This window comes from Eucalyptus grandis, chromosome 9 (assembly GCF_016545825.1).
Source record: "Eucalyptus grandis isolate ANBG69807.140 chromosome 9, ASM1654582v1, whole genome shotgun sequence".
In the NCBI taxonomy this organism is placed as follows: Eukaryota; Viridiplantae; Streptophyta; class Magnoliopsida; order Myrtales; family Myrtaceae; genus Eucalyptus; species Eucalyptus grandis.
The window spans coordinates 35,955,234-35,971,220 of NC_052620.1; positions in this window are offsets into that span (position 1 = coordinate 35,955,234).

Here is a 15,987-nt window from a genome sequence, read left to right on the forward strand (position 1 = left end):
TGATTCTATGGCTCCATTTTGGGCCATCTAGAGTAGAAATCGAACCACCGCTCCGATGCGCATGTCCATGTCATTGGAATTTCTACTCAATAATGTATGGTAAGTTTTACAATCCATTTTACTTGCAATTTACTTATTTGTTTTCCTTTTGGTCGGTCCATGACAAATTAGGTTAGTCGTAACTTTGGTTGGCATATGATGGGAGTCAAGAATCATGTATTTCTGTCTTCAAAATAGCTTTGTTGTTTAAGGGTTCTCCCTCACGTCTTTTCCTGCGTTATATAACAACTTTGTTTTCAATTAAATGAACGAATTGGGACGGTTAGATCTTTGTCATGTGCCGACCACATGTTTATTTCTTATGCTTATATACACTTATTTACCCTTTCGTCAGGTACTAGCTAATCGATTGCCTTCTGTCAATCGTCGACACGACCAAGCAGAGATCTTCGATTTGCACTAGCGTAAAAACTAGGATGGAGAATGAAGACACCGACACACACATAGCCAAGATGGAGGACCAGCTGGCCCAACTTACTGTGATGATGCTTGAGATAAGCCAAAAGCTCAAAGAGCCCCCCATCGTAGTTGTCACTGGGACTTCCACTCCTACATCATTAAGACACGCTCCCTTGTTGACGGGAGACCCACAAGTCTCCAACCTTCCCGGAAAGGAAACTGCCAAAGAAGTCCTTTCTGTCACGCCAATCGTCATCGACTTAGATCCTCCTCAAAAGGAAGAGTCAACGTCCCACCTAGATGGAGAGAGTGAAAAACGCCTGGCTAAGATGGAGGAATGACTGTGTGCCTTGCAAGGATATGAGCTGAAAGGAATTGACAAGCTGTCCCCGTATACCAAGAAGAATTTCCCCGAGACTTTCCAAGAGCCTAAATTCACGAGGAAGTATGACGGAACATGATGCCCTAAGACTCACCTTAGATACTACTTGAGGAAAATGGCTTGCTATGTTGACAACGTGCTCTTCCTCATTCACACGTTCCAAGATAGCTTAGAAAGCATTGCCTTAACTTGGTTCATCGCACTAGACATTGAAGAGTCCACCAGTTGGGAGGACTTGACCAATGAATTCTTGCAGTAATACAGGTTCAACACCGAGCTTGCCCCCATGAGAGAAGAGTTGACCTTTGTAGAAAAGAAGAGGGATGAATTATTTAAGGCCTTCTCGCAGAGGTAGAGAACCATGGCCTCATAGGTAAAGCCAGCCTTGAATGAGAGGGAAACAAAGCAGCTATTCCTCAAGACATTGCCTCTTGAATACTTCCAAGGATTAGTGTACTCATGATGCTAGACATTTTCACAACTGGTAGATATGGGTGAAGGAGTCGAGGGCAATCATCGAGGGAAGGATATCTACCAAAAGCGTTAAGAAATTCTCAGCGAGGAAAGATAAGGAAACTGTGGTTGAAGTAGCGCTGATGCAAGAGCCGTTTCTCTCTAGACCACCTTCAACACCCGTGCATAAGCCTGTAATGGCTCAAGGGAACTCATCCTGGGCATATGACAAGGGCAAGAGACCCATTTGAAGGGAATTTTCCCCGTTACCGCGCGTGTTGTCAAAGCTATTGCCCATGCTTCTTGAATAGAGGATGGTTGCGAAGAAGGCACCTAGAGACAACCCCGCAAAGTTTACTGGATTCGATGTAACTAAAACATGCGAGTATCACATGGGGGAGAGGGGGCATGATGTGGATAATTGCTATGTGCTAAAATGCAAAGTCTAGCAACTACTAGATGTGGGCATCTTGACTTTTAAGGAAGTTCAACCTAACGTGCAACAAAATCTCTCACCAAATCATGCAGAGGTAGTGAACTCAATTTTCGAGGAGGACGTCATATGCATCATCCTGACGTGTGAGAAAGCTGAGTCTTTCGAAGTCGTAATTGTCCCTCTAAAGTAGGGCGATTCTTGTTTAGCTTAGTCTTTTGTTTTATGTCCAATCCCTTGCGTGGGATCTCATTGTTATTTCTTTCTTGTCTATGTCGTTCGTAGTGTGAAATATGGTTAGCCCTGATCTTGAGCAGTTGGTCGAGGGTGGTGTGTGTTAAAATACGACATTATCTTTCCACATTCGATAAAATAGACGCATGTTTTATTAAGGATATGTGGAAGCATATAAAACTAGTCTTATGATGGTCGCTGAGGCCAAGGCCTCCACATGCTCCCAAGTTTGACTGTTTTGCAAGGACGAGGAAATCCAAGGATATGATGATGAGTTCTTGAAACTTTTTACAAAAAAATACTTCAAAAATATTATTCGAAAACGACATGCGTGATCTTTATTGTTGACATGCTCTAACTTATCTCATCGCATCCTAAGAATTTCATTATGCATAATCATGATAAGGACTCATGTGACCCGGATGTGCATGAAGAAAGTCTCTTAGGTTTTGATTACACCGACGATGATCAGAAGGGGATCGAGCGTGAATGGAGTTGACATGAGTAAACGCTGATGCAGTCAAGAAATATTTTCCATGAATGAAATCAAGGCCGTGGAGCCACTTCATGCACAATTTGAGTCGCATAGCATCATGCATAGCATCATAGATATTATGCATATGTTACATATACGCATATCTACTTGTGTTTTAGGCACCCAATTGTTCGATGAGGAAATGACTGAGGAAAGAGTCGATTGAAGGACCCATCAAGTCTCCGCACAAATGGTTGAATATCTATTTTTCTTAAATGAGAGGTAAACCGAGACGATTAAAGAAAAATGTATGGCATCATTCGTATGATCTATTTTCGGTGTCACTATGCGTGCTTCATGTCGGTGACCCTCGAGAAAAGGGGTTTGTAAAAATGTTTTTATTCAGGCAAAAAGGTGAAACGTTAACCATGCCAAACAAGAAGTGCTTAGGATGAAGAAAGCCAAGTTATTTCCAAACACATCCTTCAAACACTTTTGAGAGATGAGTGAAAAACAACCTTCTCTTAGGACGAAGGATTCATTCACATTAAGCACAAATATCAAAATGATAAAGACGTTTCCTTCATCAATCCCAAGCATTGCACTAATCTCTTGCTACCCCTTTGGGTCGAATAAAGATGATCCTTCAAAGTACGCCTATCGAGAATAACCCAACATTGAGGCAACATAGGAGGTTACGGTTGTGTTGTAAAGTGAAAGATTGAGAAAGATTCTATTACTTTCACTTGCATCAATTTTTTAGTGATAGCTTCAAAGGAATTCTCATCAGAGCTTGACTCATCCCAAGGTGAAGAAGAGCATTTCCTTCTCTATCAAAACACTAATACCCATTACTTTAACCAATTTGGGCCTGATTGTTCATTTCTGAACCTCGAGCGGTTATCATCTGCCTTCACTAGGGCAAGGCATGAGGATTGACCACATATAGTTGACATTTACGAGAAAGCGAAAAGCATCTCGAAAGTCATAAGAGCTCCAAAAGTTCAAAGAGCAAAAAGTTCGACAAAATTAGGGAGCATGAAAAAACGGTGTGCACGGTAAAATGCCCGTCAAGAAAAAGAGCCAAAAGGTTGCATCTTATGTAAAAGAAAAATTATTAAAGTCCAAGTGCTTGCGTAAAAAATCATGGCAAGTACAAAAGAAATTAGAGAAATGAGCAAAACTCCAATGCAAAAATGATAAGTCAATTCGAGATGTGCTGTGTTTCAAAAGCCAAATGATTTCGAAAGGTTGAGTGACCTGGTCACAATGCCATGATGATCACCGACTCTTGAAAACCCTTTTGAAAATTTTAAGCCTTTCGAGCCTTTTCCGAGCTAACATTACAACTTTCTTCCGAAGTCTCTTCTGATTGGGATGGTTCGGTGAAAATGAGAATACCACAAAGAAGCTACTGCTTGAAGGAGTGGAAACAATTCTATCTTGTCTTATCTTCCAAGTTCTCGACTTGTAAACTCGATGAAAATAGTGAGAAATGTTCCTTTATTGGTCTCCAAGCAATAATTCTTTTGTGTAAGCCCTAATCGAGCCTATATTGCGGTCATTTCAAAAAACCTTTTTGATCGATCAGATTGTTTTCATCGAGAATGTTTTTGAAAGCCTTTGACATGGGTTATGTGAGATACCCTCAGCAATTAGTTATTTCTCATGCAAATGGATGGGATCAAGTAGCCATTTTATCGAGAGTGTATAAGAAACCCTTTTTGACTAAGAAGCTCTAGTTTGGCATGCTTAATGAACATTTTTCACGAGTCGTAGCCATTTTGATAAGAACTTAACTCCCAGAGAATTCGATGATTAATGATACATCCTTGAGCAAGATGACAGTTTTGCGCTACATGATACTAATTGACATCAAATGTTTTTTTTTTTTAAAAGTAGTCGGACTTAGCTCGATTAGCTTGTTCAATTAAAGTTGCAATATTGCCAATACGTCTCTTGATAACGTCCCTAATGACATTTGCTCAAGTTGAGTTTAACAGGATTTCTCAATGAAGCCATGCAGTTTTTAAGGGGTTAGCGGATGCTTCCCTGAAAATAAAGGTTCATGGTCAGCCTCAAACCATGTCATCTATAAGGTTCATGGTCGGCCTTAAATCATGCCGTCTCCAAAAGTTCATGGTTAGCCTTAAACCATACCATCTCCAAAGGTTCATGGTTAGCCTCAAACCATGTCTTCTACAAGGTTTATGGTTAGCCTTAAACCATGTGCCGTCTCCAAAGGTTCATGGTCAGTCTTAAACCATGTCATTTCCAAAGATTCACGGTCAGCCTTAAATCATGTCATCTATAAGGTTTATGGTCAGCCTTAAACCATGCCCTCTTCAAAGGTTCATGGTCAGCCATAAACCATGTTATCTCCAAAGGTTCATGGTCAGCCTTAAACCATGCCATCTCCAAAGGTTCATGGTCAATCTTAAACCATGTCATCTACAAAGGTTCATTGGTTTTCCTCAAATCATGCATTTTCAACCCAGTCAAAACTCATTGTTACACGGTGAGACTTCATTTCTTTCAATCTCTTTTTCCTATGACACGGTGTGCTTTTGTAGCCCGAGTCTCTCTTTCTTTTTATGACACGGTGTGCTTCTATAGCCCGAAGACTCTTCCTTTTTCCTATGACATGACATGCTTCTATAGCTTGAGGTCTTTCCTTCTTCTTATGACAAGGCGTTCTTCAGTAACCCAAAGTCTTTCCTTTTTCTTACGACACGACGTGCTTCTATAGCCCGTGGTCTTTCATTTTTCTTATGACACGACGTGCTTCTGTAACCCAGGGTCTTTCCTTTTTCCTGTGATACGGCGTGCTTCTGTAGCATGGGGTCCTTCCTTCTTCTTATGACACGATGTGCTTCTATAGCTCGGGGTTTTTCCTTTTTCCAATGATACGGTGTGCTTCTGTAGCCTAGAGTCTTTTTTTTTTTTTTTTTTTTACGACACGGCGTGCTTCTATAGCCCTGAATCTCTCTTTCCTATGACGCGGTGTGCTTCTGTAGCCCGAAGTTTTTATTTTTTCTTAAGACACGTCGTACTTCTGTAGCTCGGGGTCTTTTTTCCTCTTATTGGCATGACACGCTTCCATAGCTCGACCTGGTGCGAGCCTATGCACCCAAGGTCTTTCCACCGCCGAAATAATTTAAGTGTCTTCTATCTTTCAATGCAACCTCTTCGAGGCTACATTCAAAGAGGGGTAGATGTTGACACATATTTTTAAACAAAAAAGAAACAAAAAAAAAAAAGAAAAAAAAAAAAAAATGCTTAGGGGTCGGGCCGAATCCGGCCTTGGCCTGACTTGCCCCTCTTTCTTTTTTTTTTTTTCTTTTTCTTCTTTTCCCCCTTGCTAGGCTTAGCCTAGCCTCCTTTTCTCCCTCACGTGGCCCACCCCAGCCTTTCTTCTTCCTGGCCATCCTCATGCGTAGGGAACCTGCAAAAAGCAAAAGCAGCAATATTAGGGGACAGAGGTGAAAAGGGGAGAAAAGACGAGGGCGGAGCGGGGGCAACATGGGGAGAAAATAGAGGAGCAAAAAGGGAGGAGAAGGGGGGGAGAAGAATATGAGAGGAGAAAATAAAGAGGAAAGCGGAGGAGGAGAGGGAAGAACGAATCGAGGCTACTACCACGACGCATCTCCAGGTCATTGTTATCGCCGCCGTTACCTCTCCAGGCCACCATTGCCGCTGCCGACGCATCTTTGGGCAGGCAGTGAGCCGTTTACCGCTGCCATTCCCACCAGAACTCAGGTTGGTTTTTCGTCGAGCATTTGGTGTGCGTTTTTAGAACCGAGTTGGCCAAAGCTCATCACGACCAGTTCGGACGAGCTCCGGCCACCACCCACCCCCCGCTACATTCCTTGGTGTTCCAGCTTGCTTCGATAGCCCTCTAGACTTGCGCTCGGGCCTTGGCCGAGTTCGAAGCCTCTGTTTCCCATGTCGCTTGCCACCTGATCGATGAAATGCCCAATTGGAATCCCCCCTGTTTTTGTTGTTTAGTGCCTTAGCCGCATCCATCTCTCCCCCTCTCCCTTCTACATGTCTTTTGGGATGGGTCATTGGAGCTGCGTCGTCGGAGCTGAGGAAGAAAGGGAGCCGCGAGTCCTGCGTCATCGTCGTAGCTTACCTAGAGCAGACATTGCCACCGTCGTTGAGACCCTTAGCCCTAGGGGTCAAGAGTCGCTTCCCTCCATCCTTTTCCGAAGTAAAGTTGCCACGCTTTCACCGAAGGACCGCTTGAGCTATGTTGCCGCCATTGCTTCCCCGGGTTGCGGACTAGGGAAGCGGGGCGAGCCGGGTTGGATCACAAATTTGGCCCGCTTAGCCTCTTATGCTCCTTGGGCCAACAACCCAAAGTTAGTCTAGGTTGTGGGCCCACGAGGTGTCTTTTTTCTTGCGAGAGGGGTTGGGCCCGTTGCTTGGGCCTAACCCTCATTTAAATGCAGGCCCGACTAGGGCTAGTCAGGCTTTAGCCCTTTTCTGGCAGGTGGACTGACCCGCCCCAAACCGGACCGGATCTGGGCGGGTATGACTGACCAACCCCAACCGGGTTAGAATCGAGTCGGGTTCGGTTGGGTTAGACTAGACCCGACCGGGTTCCCAAAAAAAATATTATTATTTATTTTTAAAAACTATATATAAAAAAATTTAAAAAATTAAAAAATCTAAAAAATGTAGGGTTTGGTTAGGAATGGTCATATCTTGCTTTCTTAGTGTAATTAGACATTTATTTGCTCATATATTGATTATATTGCATGTTTGATTTGCATATATTATTATGTTTAATTGTAAGTGCTCAAGTTTGCTGCAATTAAGATATTGGTAGTTGTAATTATTATTTTAATGATTGTGCACCCACATGATCATCTCACATGTGAGTGAATAGGTGTAAAATCAATCCAAATTTCATGACAAAAATCTTTTCTTTTAAAATGAATAAGATTAGGTACCGAAGTTGCACTAATTGGTTAATTAGTGTAATTAAGTCCCCAACCCTAGATTTTCTGGTTGTGTAGAAAGCGAGGCATACTTCTATATCTCGCTTGGTTTCTAGCCGACCCCAATAAACTAGTGGTGGTTCTTTTTTACGAAATTCTCTAGAATAACCATTGCCTGCGGTGGCCTAGCTGGATAAGAGCTCCCATGAAGTCTACCCAGGACGGAGGAGTTCAAATCCCGTGGGACGCATGGGATCTTAAGCGCAACGTCCGGGTGGTGGGTCCTCTGCTAGCGTTGCCCCAAGGTGTACCCGCTGGCTGCCGGCTGTACGAGATTCCCTGGGTATCAAAAAAATAAAATCTCTAGAATATCCCAATGTCGCGCAAGGTATGGGCTTGGGAGAGCTCGTGTCTAATCATGGGTCTTAGGTCATTCCTTTAAGTAATATCCCTAAACCTATCCCGTCCCCCCGAGGGGTAGGTCGCGACAAGCTCCCAATCTGAAACACGAAGGGCCTCCCGTCGCCCTAGCTCCTCCTTTGCTTGCAGTGCTGTGAATCTATGTTATGAATGAGAGAGAGGAGTAGGTCTTGTAAGAGAGCAAATGCATAGAACAAATAGAGAAAGATAGAGGGGAGGGGGAAAAGGAGAAGAGAGAAGAGGAATCTCTCCTATGAGAGAATAGAAGTGGCAGATCTAGGGTTGCTTGTGAGAGTGCAGCAGATTGGGCACATGCTTGCCATGTATAGAGGGTTTCATGTGTTTAGGTTCTCTTTTATGAACAAGCCCTAAAAACTAGTTCATTTCTAGGTGAGTTTTCACTTGGAATCGGTTCCTGAACCGGTTCTAATCAGTTTCCAAAAATTGGAATAGGTTCCTGGACTAGTTTAACCAGGAAGCAAATCCTAGACCTACTTTTTGAGTGGTTCGGTCTGATTCTCAGGTAAACGTGGGCAGGTTATGCACCCCTAGATCAAACGAATAGATTGCCTTAGACATTTCAAAAGAAACTTCAACAATTGGAATCTCAAAGATATGTTTCTCGTTATTATTTGGAGGTTCAAACGGCCGGGATGGAAAAATTGAGGAGACAAATCAAGCTCTTATAGGATGGAAAATTTGTTCCTCTTACAAATCAATTTTCCTAGCCTTGGCAAACAATTCTAGTGGGCGTGCGCCCTTCTAAGGTTACATCAATTGCTTCATCATTGAAGAAGCTCCAAAGAAAGATCAAGGAGATATTTGTGCTTCGAAACAGTATTAGAGAAATGGATAGGTAAAGAAAAATTAGTGAATAAAAGAAACCCGCTCCTAAACCTTTTTCAAAGCCTCCCTATTCTCATATGGTCTCAAATCCACCCGAGGCCTTATTATGAGATCAAAGTAGACAAGAGATACCAGCTAATACTACATTCGATTTCGCCAAGCAAAATATCTCTGAATCAGCCTTTGAATTGGATTCCTTTTGTTCTGAAAACACTAGTATCGTATGCATCTATTATCTTTATGGCTGACTTCCTTGAAACAAAAATGGAATCAAATCCATCCGAACCAAAAGTAGTGCACCTTCGTGATCCAAACCTAGATAAGAGGTCTTTAAACTCAAAATACTACTTCATACTCAATGATATCCCATATTCTAAATGGCCATACAAGTTACAAGAGTTTCATGCTTAGTTCAACACAAAAGCACTTTCTATTGAAAATCGGTACAAATACTGATTGAGTTCGTGAGCAGATTTATTGGGAGCTTAAAAGATTGGTGGAGAACTATTTTTGATCAGGATCAAATGACATTTCTACTTCAAATAGATTTTCATTATGTGATCTAGGTTATCCATCAATTCTTTATTGGTAAACCAGAAGATCTTCTTGAGCTTAAAAGAAAAGAATTTCTTTGAAAGAAAATGCTGTTATTTGTGGAAAAAAAAACATTTGAATAGGAATTTCCAAGAAATGCTTAAATTATTCTATTCTCTCGAAGCTGACCCAAATTTGAAGTTGGTCTCCTTGGCTTTTATTCTAAAAGAAATTGGACAAATTGTGGAAAAAATCATTCAAAAAAAGTAGAAGATTGTTGCCAATGTTCTTTTTGAAGAACTCTGGTAGGAAATACATCTTACCCTTAATGATCTCCGCATTTGTAGGAAGGCAGGCTTTTAGAAGTTATCTCAAGAGCAACAAGGAACTTGAGCAAGCTTGCCAAAAGCCTGAGTTGAGAATTAAATGCTCAAAGAAAGACTCTGTGATGACCCTTCTTGTGGGGGATCAATGGAAAAAACATACATTTCAAGAGATTCTCCTTGGAAAATATGATGAAAAGGCGTAAATGGCAATTCTCGAGAAGGAGACACTCTAGATGAAGCTCTTCTGGGTGTTATATATGCAACAGTAAGGGCCATTTTGCAAAGAATTGTCCCAAGGCCAAGTGAAGAAATTCTCATTTGATCTAAAATATAGAAAAGCAAACTAGAGTATCACTTCAAGATGACAATGTTGAATTAGTCTTCTCCCTAGAAGATGAACCAACCAAATAGACTGCGTGTGCCATCCATACATAGTCACAAACTATTGACACCGAAAGTTCGTGTAAAGAATCTAAAGAAGAGGTTTTCTTTTTCTTTGAAACTTTCACAATCCAAGATCTTTGTGCATATGCTCCTTCTCTTCTCCTATATTTCCCTGTCAAAATAAACCCATCAAAATATGAAAAGCCTATTTCTTTCATTGCCCTTATTGACACTGAAGCTAGTGCTTCCATGCTTGATAAAAAGATACTTCTAAAAAAATATTGGACTTCATACACTGGGTATTTTAACTTTGCTTTTGAAGATATCTTTGCTACAAGAGTTTGAAGAAAACCTATCATTATACAGTTCTTTCCCCAATATTCAGTCACCACTAAAATCCTTGGTTCTAGTTAACTAGATAAAGATATCATTATTGGTTGGGATATTCTTACACATATTCCTAAACTCAGAATTGCGCCAAATGGACTATGGTTCAATGGACAATTCTAGAAATTTGTAGATATCCAAAGATCTTTCACTATTCAAATGAGCATTTTATATCCAATGTCACAAACCCTTCTCGAAGCATGTGCAAACTCTTACTTGGACTTTGTCCAAAAATGCTCTAACTCTTTGTCAAAAAATCATGACTTTTTCATCCATCTTTCTTTCAAGAAAAACGAGGATGTCAATCTCACCAAAGCCAGACATTCTAGAATGAATCCAGTTAATTCGCTTTTAGCACAAAAGGAATGCTTGAATTTGCTTCATCAAAGATTAATTGAGCCCTCAAATTTTCAATGGGCTTGTGAAGCATTCTATGTCAACAAACATGTCGAGCAGAACAAAGGAAAAATGAGACTGATTATTACTTATCAACCTCTCAACCAAATTTTGCAAGGTGATAATACTAGATTTTGTATCCCAAATGAACATTTTCAATGGATAGTGCTCTCTTTTGGCCTTATGACAACTCCTTCGATATTCCACAAGGCTATGTGCAGAATTTTCTAGCTTATTCTAGCCAACGCCCAAATTTAAATTGATGGTATCCTCCTTTATAGCTCAGACAAAGATTGTCATTATTGTTGGAGAAAACTCATTTATTGTTTTGAAGTTGACAAAACGTTTCCGTCGGTCTAGTCTGAAGACTTCTAAACTCAAGTGTTAAAGTCTGAAGAACTCCTTTATGTGCAGAATTTTCTAGCTTATTCATAGTGAAATCTAGCTAGTGGGCTGTCAGCACGGGAGAGTGGATGTAGGCTTGAATTAAGCCGAACTACTATAAACCTTGTGTTTAAATTCTCTTTCCTTAACCCACTTATCTTACTCGTTGCTTTACTTAACTACTTTATAGAATTGTTCAAAACTATTTACATTCTGAGTTTATTATTATCATCCAAAGGTGATCTATTTTATTAAGTCTTATGAAAAAGAAAATCATTTTATACACCTATTCACCCCCTTCTAGGTGTGCGTACTAGCCCTTTCAATTATAAATTATTAGCCCCATTTGCTAGCCTGTACAAAAGTATGAAATCATGTTATCCCAGAAGAAGATGATTATTACTCAGAAAGAAATTGAATTTTTGGAATGCATCTCAAAGATGGAACCTATTATCTTGGTCCTCATATCGTTGAGGAATTGCAGAAGTTTCCTAATGAAAATCTTTCCCACAAGTAGGTTCGACAATTCCTTGGGATAGTTACTTATCTTAGGGATTTTGTTTAAAAAATCACAGAATTTGTAAGTCCACTTCAACAAATGCTTAAAAAAGATGCTCCTCTGTGGGGACCACAACAAACTAACTCTGTGCACAGACTTAAAGAAATTCTACAACATCTTCCTCCATTACAAACCATTTTCAATGGAAAAAGAATTTTGCAGACAGATGCCAGTGATGAATATTGGGCTAATGTTCTTCTTGAAGAAATTGATGGAAAGAGGAGTTTGTGGTCACAAGAGTGGAAGATTCATGCAAGTAGAAATGCATTACTACTCGACACTAAAAAAATCCTAGTAGTAAAAGATGACATCAAGAAGTTTGAATTTCATCTTATATGCCATCATTTTCTTGTCGAGATGGACATGTCCTCATTTTTCTAGATGCTGAAGTTCAAGTAGAAATGGATTTTGCATCCTCAGCTTCTAATATTCTTTTGAGACTAAACACATTGTGGGAAAAAAGAATATACTTGCTGATTTTCTATTCCAACCCAAAGAATTTACAACTACCACATCCATAAATATGCATTTGGTGAGTAATCCAAGAGGTGGTTTTGAGGCCCGAGAAATAAAGCCAAATGGCCTTCATATTCATACCACTAGAAATCCCCGAGCTCATCCAAAACAATGTTCTCTTTGAAAATCTTGAAAGACTTATGTGGTAATATCATTTCCATATTTTCAGCAATTATGGTGGTCTTCTCCTTTATTGAGATAGATTGCATCCAAAATATCTCTTTATTCATCCTCTTACTTTCTTCCTAGAAGAAGAATTTTTAGATAAACTCAAATGGTTTTATTGGTATTTGTTTAATTTTTATACCATTGTCATCGAGTTTTTGATAGCCAAGATGCCTCTTATCATCAGCAAAATCATTCAAGGAGAAGCCAAATATAAATATTTCGAGTAGATGCTTAGTTGGTTCAACCCATTGGGTGCATGGAAAAATATTTTCTAGCCTCAATTCAGAGCATGCAGACTTGACCCAGAGCTTTATATAGTTGTTTTATTTTTAGGCCATGGTTATTTGTCCAATCTAGTGGAGATATGTGTAAAACTCTAGCAGATGCCGGAGTATCCACATATAAACCCCAACCTATTCCAAATGAGATTTTTACAACTCTTCCTTATAGAATTTCGGCTTATCCTTGATAGTATCGGGAATTGTAGAGGATATTGTGCCGGCGCAATCAAGTTATTCCACCTGAAACATGGCCAATAGAAGCTAGTAATGTTTCTTAGGATCATTGTGATGACTATTGCACAACTAGACCAACGATCGATGCATGCCTAAGAAGATACTATGGAATGGACGTGCCAGACACTTTTGGGTCACAAACAAATTCACAAAATCTAGCTTTATCATCGCAAGATCTATGAGGTGGACCATTGTCACAAGATCTTTTTTTATCATAGTGAATTATAGCTTGCACTCAATATAGGCCTTAATAAAGAAAGTCCATCACTCTAGCTTGGAAAGCTACCCCAACCTAGCATTTTAGCATGTTCTTCTAATGTTCTGACAAGCTCTCATCAATCATCCAAAAGATAAGAGGCCATTTGAATTAAATATGGAAGTTGCCCCGGCAATTGAAGAAGTAGATAAGCTCCTTAAAGCACTCAGACAACAATATACAGAAAGAAGTAATTACTATCCTCTTGACATTCCATCCACCTCTTATCAGCCCCAAGATAATACAAGTACTGAACATCTTGAAGCTTTAGAAGTTGAAAGACTCATTAGGAAATACTGGAGGTAAAAAGATGGAGAAGACTCGAATAATTCAAACGTTAACTCTGAGGAGCCTATTCATAGGCACAATAAGTAAAAAAGCTAAAGAACCTGTTCAGACAAACTAGAGGGTCAAGAAGTTCACGTGAAGAAGCTGAAAATTTTGGCTCAATGTATTGTATAGCATTATAGCTTCTTGTTTGGTATTGTACACGTGAAGAAGCTGAAAATTTTAGCATATTGTTTGGCACTGTTTGGTACTATTCATAGCACGAGTAGCACATTGTTGGGCACTGCGGCAGAAGCGAAAAAAGTGGGATAAGAATTTGTCAGGAGTAGAAAAGTTAGTCTCTTAGTATGAGGCTCGTCAAAGGCAAGGCCAAAAATGGTCTGTATAATTATAGTGTATTTGTCCTTGTTGCTTATTTTATGTCTATAAAAGGCAATATATGTAATGTTAAGGGGCAGAACATTCCCTCTCCAAAAATAATATTGTGTGATTTGCTATGAATTTCCAAAATCTCTCATCTCTTCCTTTCTATCTGGTATGATTCTTTAAAATTAGAAATGTTCTGATCAATCTTGATAGTATACTTTGCGGTTACCACAATGTGGAACCTGTATATCCGAATTTCGCTACTATAAAATTTTCTATGATATGAGTCAAAAAAATAAAAGAAATTTGGTGGCTAGTAGGTAGTCCCTATTCATAGGTCAAGGAAGAGCTATGTGTGTGGGATAACATACCTGCCACAAGTTCCGTTTTAGTTTTCCCCAGCTCATATCATAGGCTAATTTTCTGGTATACTCTTTTCTCTTGCCTTGCTCTGCTAGTCACTCACCTCTATTCTCTCACCTCGCATCGCGTGTTTATTTATTTATTTATGGTTTGTTGCTTTTAGCAAGTGTGGAATTTTATTATTACTTTATTTTATATTTATGTTTAATATGTATTAATGTTCATAGTTAAGTTACTCAATGTTGCGTTGTTAATGGATATATAATTTGAAATAATATATTTGTGTTTTAAGGAAATATAAATAAAATAAAAAATAATTGGTTGGTCCCGAGTTGATCTTGGAATCAAACCGAATCCATAGGGTTGGTCTAGTACTCGGTCTCGGACTCATAGAGTCGGTCTTTGGTTTCAAAAATTGGGGATCAATATTCTATGAGTTAATCCCCGAGTTAGGTACTGAACCTACTCAATTCCAACTGTGCTGATCCCTAGCACGCGAGCCTCTCTCGATAAACAAAGTCCAAGTTGGACTTTTGTGATCGCCTCTGCGACTTTCTTTAGCATGTTGGCCGTACTTCATACATTAAATGGTCTGCATGTGAAAGGAAGATGGGGAAAAGAAGAAGGGGGAAAATATCAAATCTGTCTTACCGCATGTCACTCCACAGGGGAAGGATGAAGTCAAAGAAAGCAGCAAGCTCACGAGCTACCGTTCAATGAAAGGGGTTTCCCCTCTTGTTCTTTTCAATTAACGAAGCAAGGTAGACTCCTTCAAAGAATGCATGGGAGTTGGCGTGTAGGAAGAAGACTGCAGTGATGGGCATCCATTGTATGTGTCAAAGGGAGAGAAAAGAGGGGGGCCATCATGGAGACGGAGAAAAGTAAGATGAAGTGCAATCATGAGCACGACCATTTCTCCTCGTCTTGTTCCTTCCTGTTTCCCCCCGTTGAGCTTCTTCCTTTATAAATCATGGAGAGAAAGTGAGAAGAGAGAGAACTTTGACACTGCACAAAAGAGGTCGAAGAAAACCGGGGATAAAGAAACTAAAAATATTAGAGGTGAGCATCAGTCTACGGTCAATCCTGGACCGACCCTGGACTGGCCCAACCCTGCCGGTCCTGGTTTGGTTCCTAGGGAGACTGGGTCGGTCCTTGGTCCTAGAATTCTTGGAGCAGCACTGTGTGGGTTGGTCCTCAGTCCTGAGAGTTCAAGATTAGTCCAACCCAGACCAACCATGACTATATATATTATTTATAATTTTTTTATATAGAGAAAATCTTAAAATAAACGGCGTCAACAACATTAAACAGCTCTTTAGTGAGGAGTTTAAGAAATTTTACATTATTTTTTAATAACTTAAATTTTTAATGTCTTTTACGACGTCAATAGTCATAATTTACGAATGAAGAAAATATTTTTGTGAGGAGTCCTCACAACGTCCAAAATGGTATAAACAACTCCTTATGGCATCATCCTTTAGTATTCATTCTAGTCTATCTTATTTGTTCTCTTAGTCTTCAATTTGCCAAAATAAAAAGAAACAACTTCTCCGCTCACCATTCGACACTCACCTCTCTCGCTTTGGGTCACTCGTGCCGCTCATCGCTCAATGCTCGCTTCGCTTGTTGCTCCCTGCTCGACACTTGATGCTCACTCTGTTCAACGCTCAACCCACTCGACCCTCATCGCTTGCCTTTCTTAGTTGACCTCGCTCGTCATTGAACCTATTGGGTCAGTTCGGTCCTTAGTTGTCCTTTTAAGGAGTACAAAAAATGAAATAAAAATTTATTGGTTGGTCTTGAATTGACTCTGGAACTGGATCTAACCTATTGGGTCAGTCCCCAATCGCTTTTTTAAGGAGTTTAAGAAATGAAATAAAAAATTATTGGTTGGTCC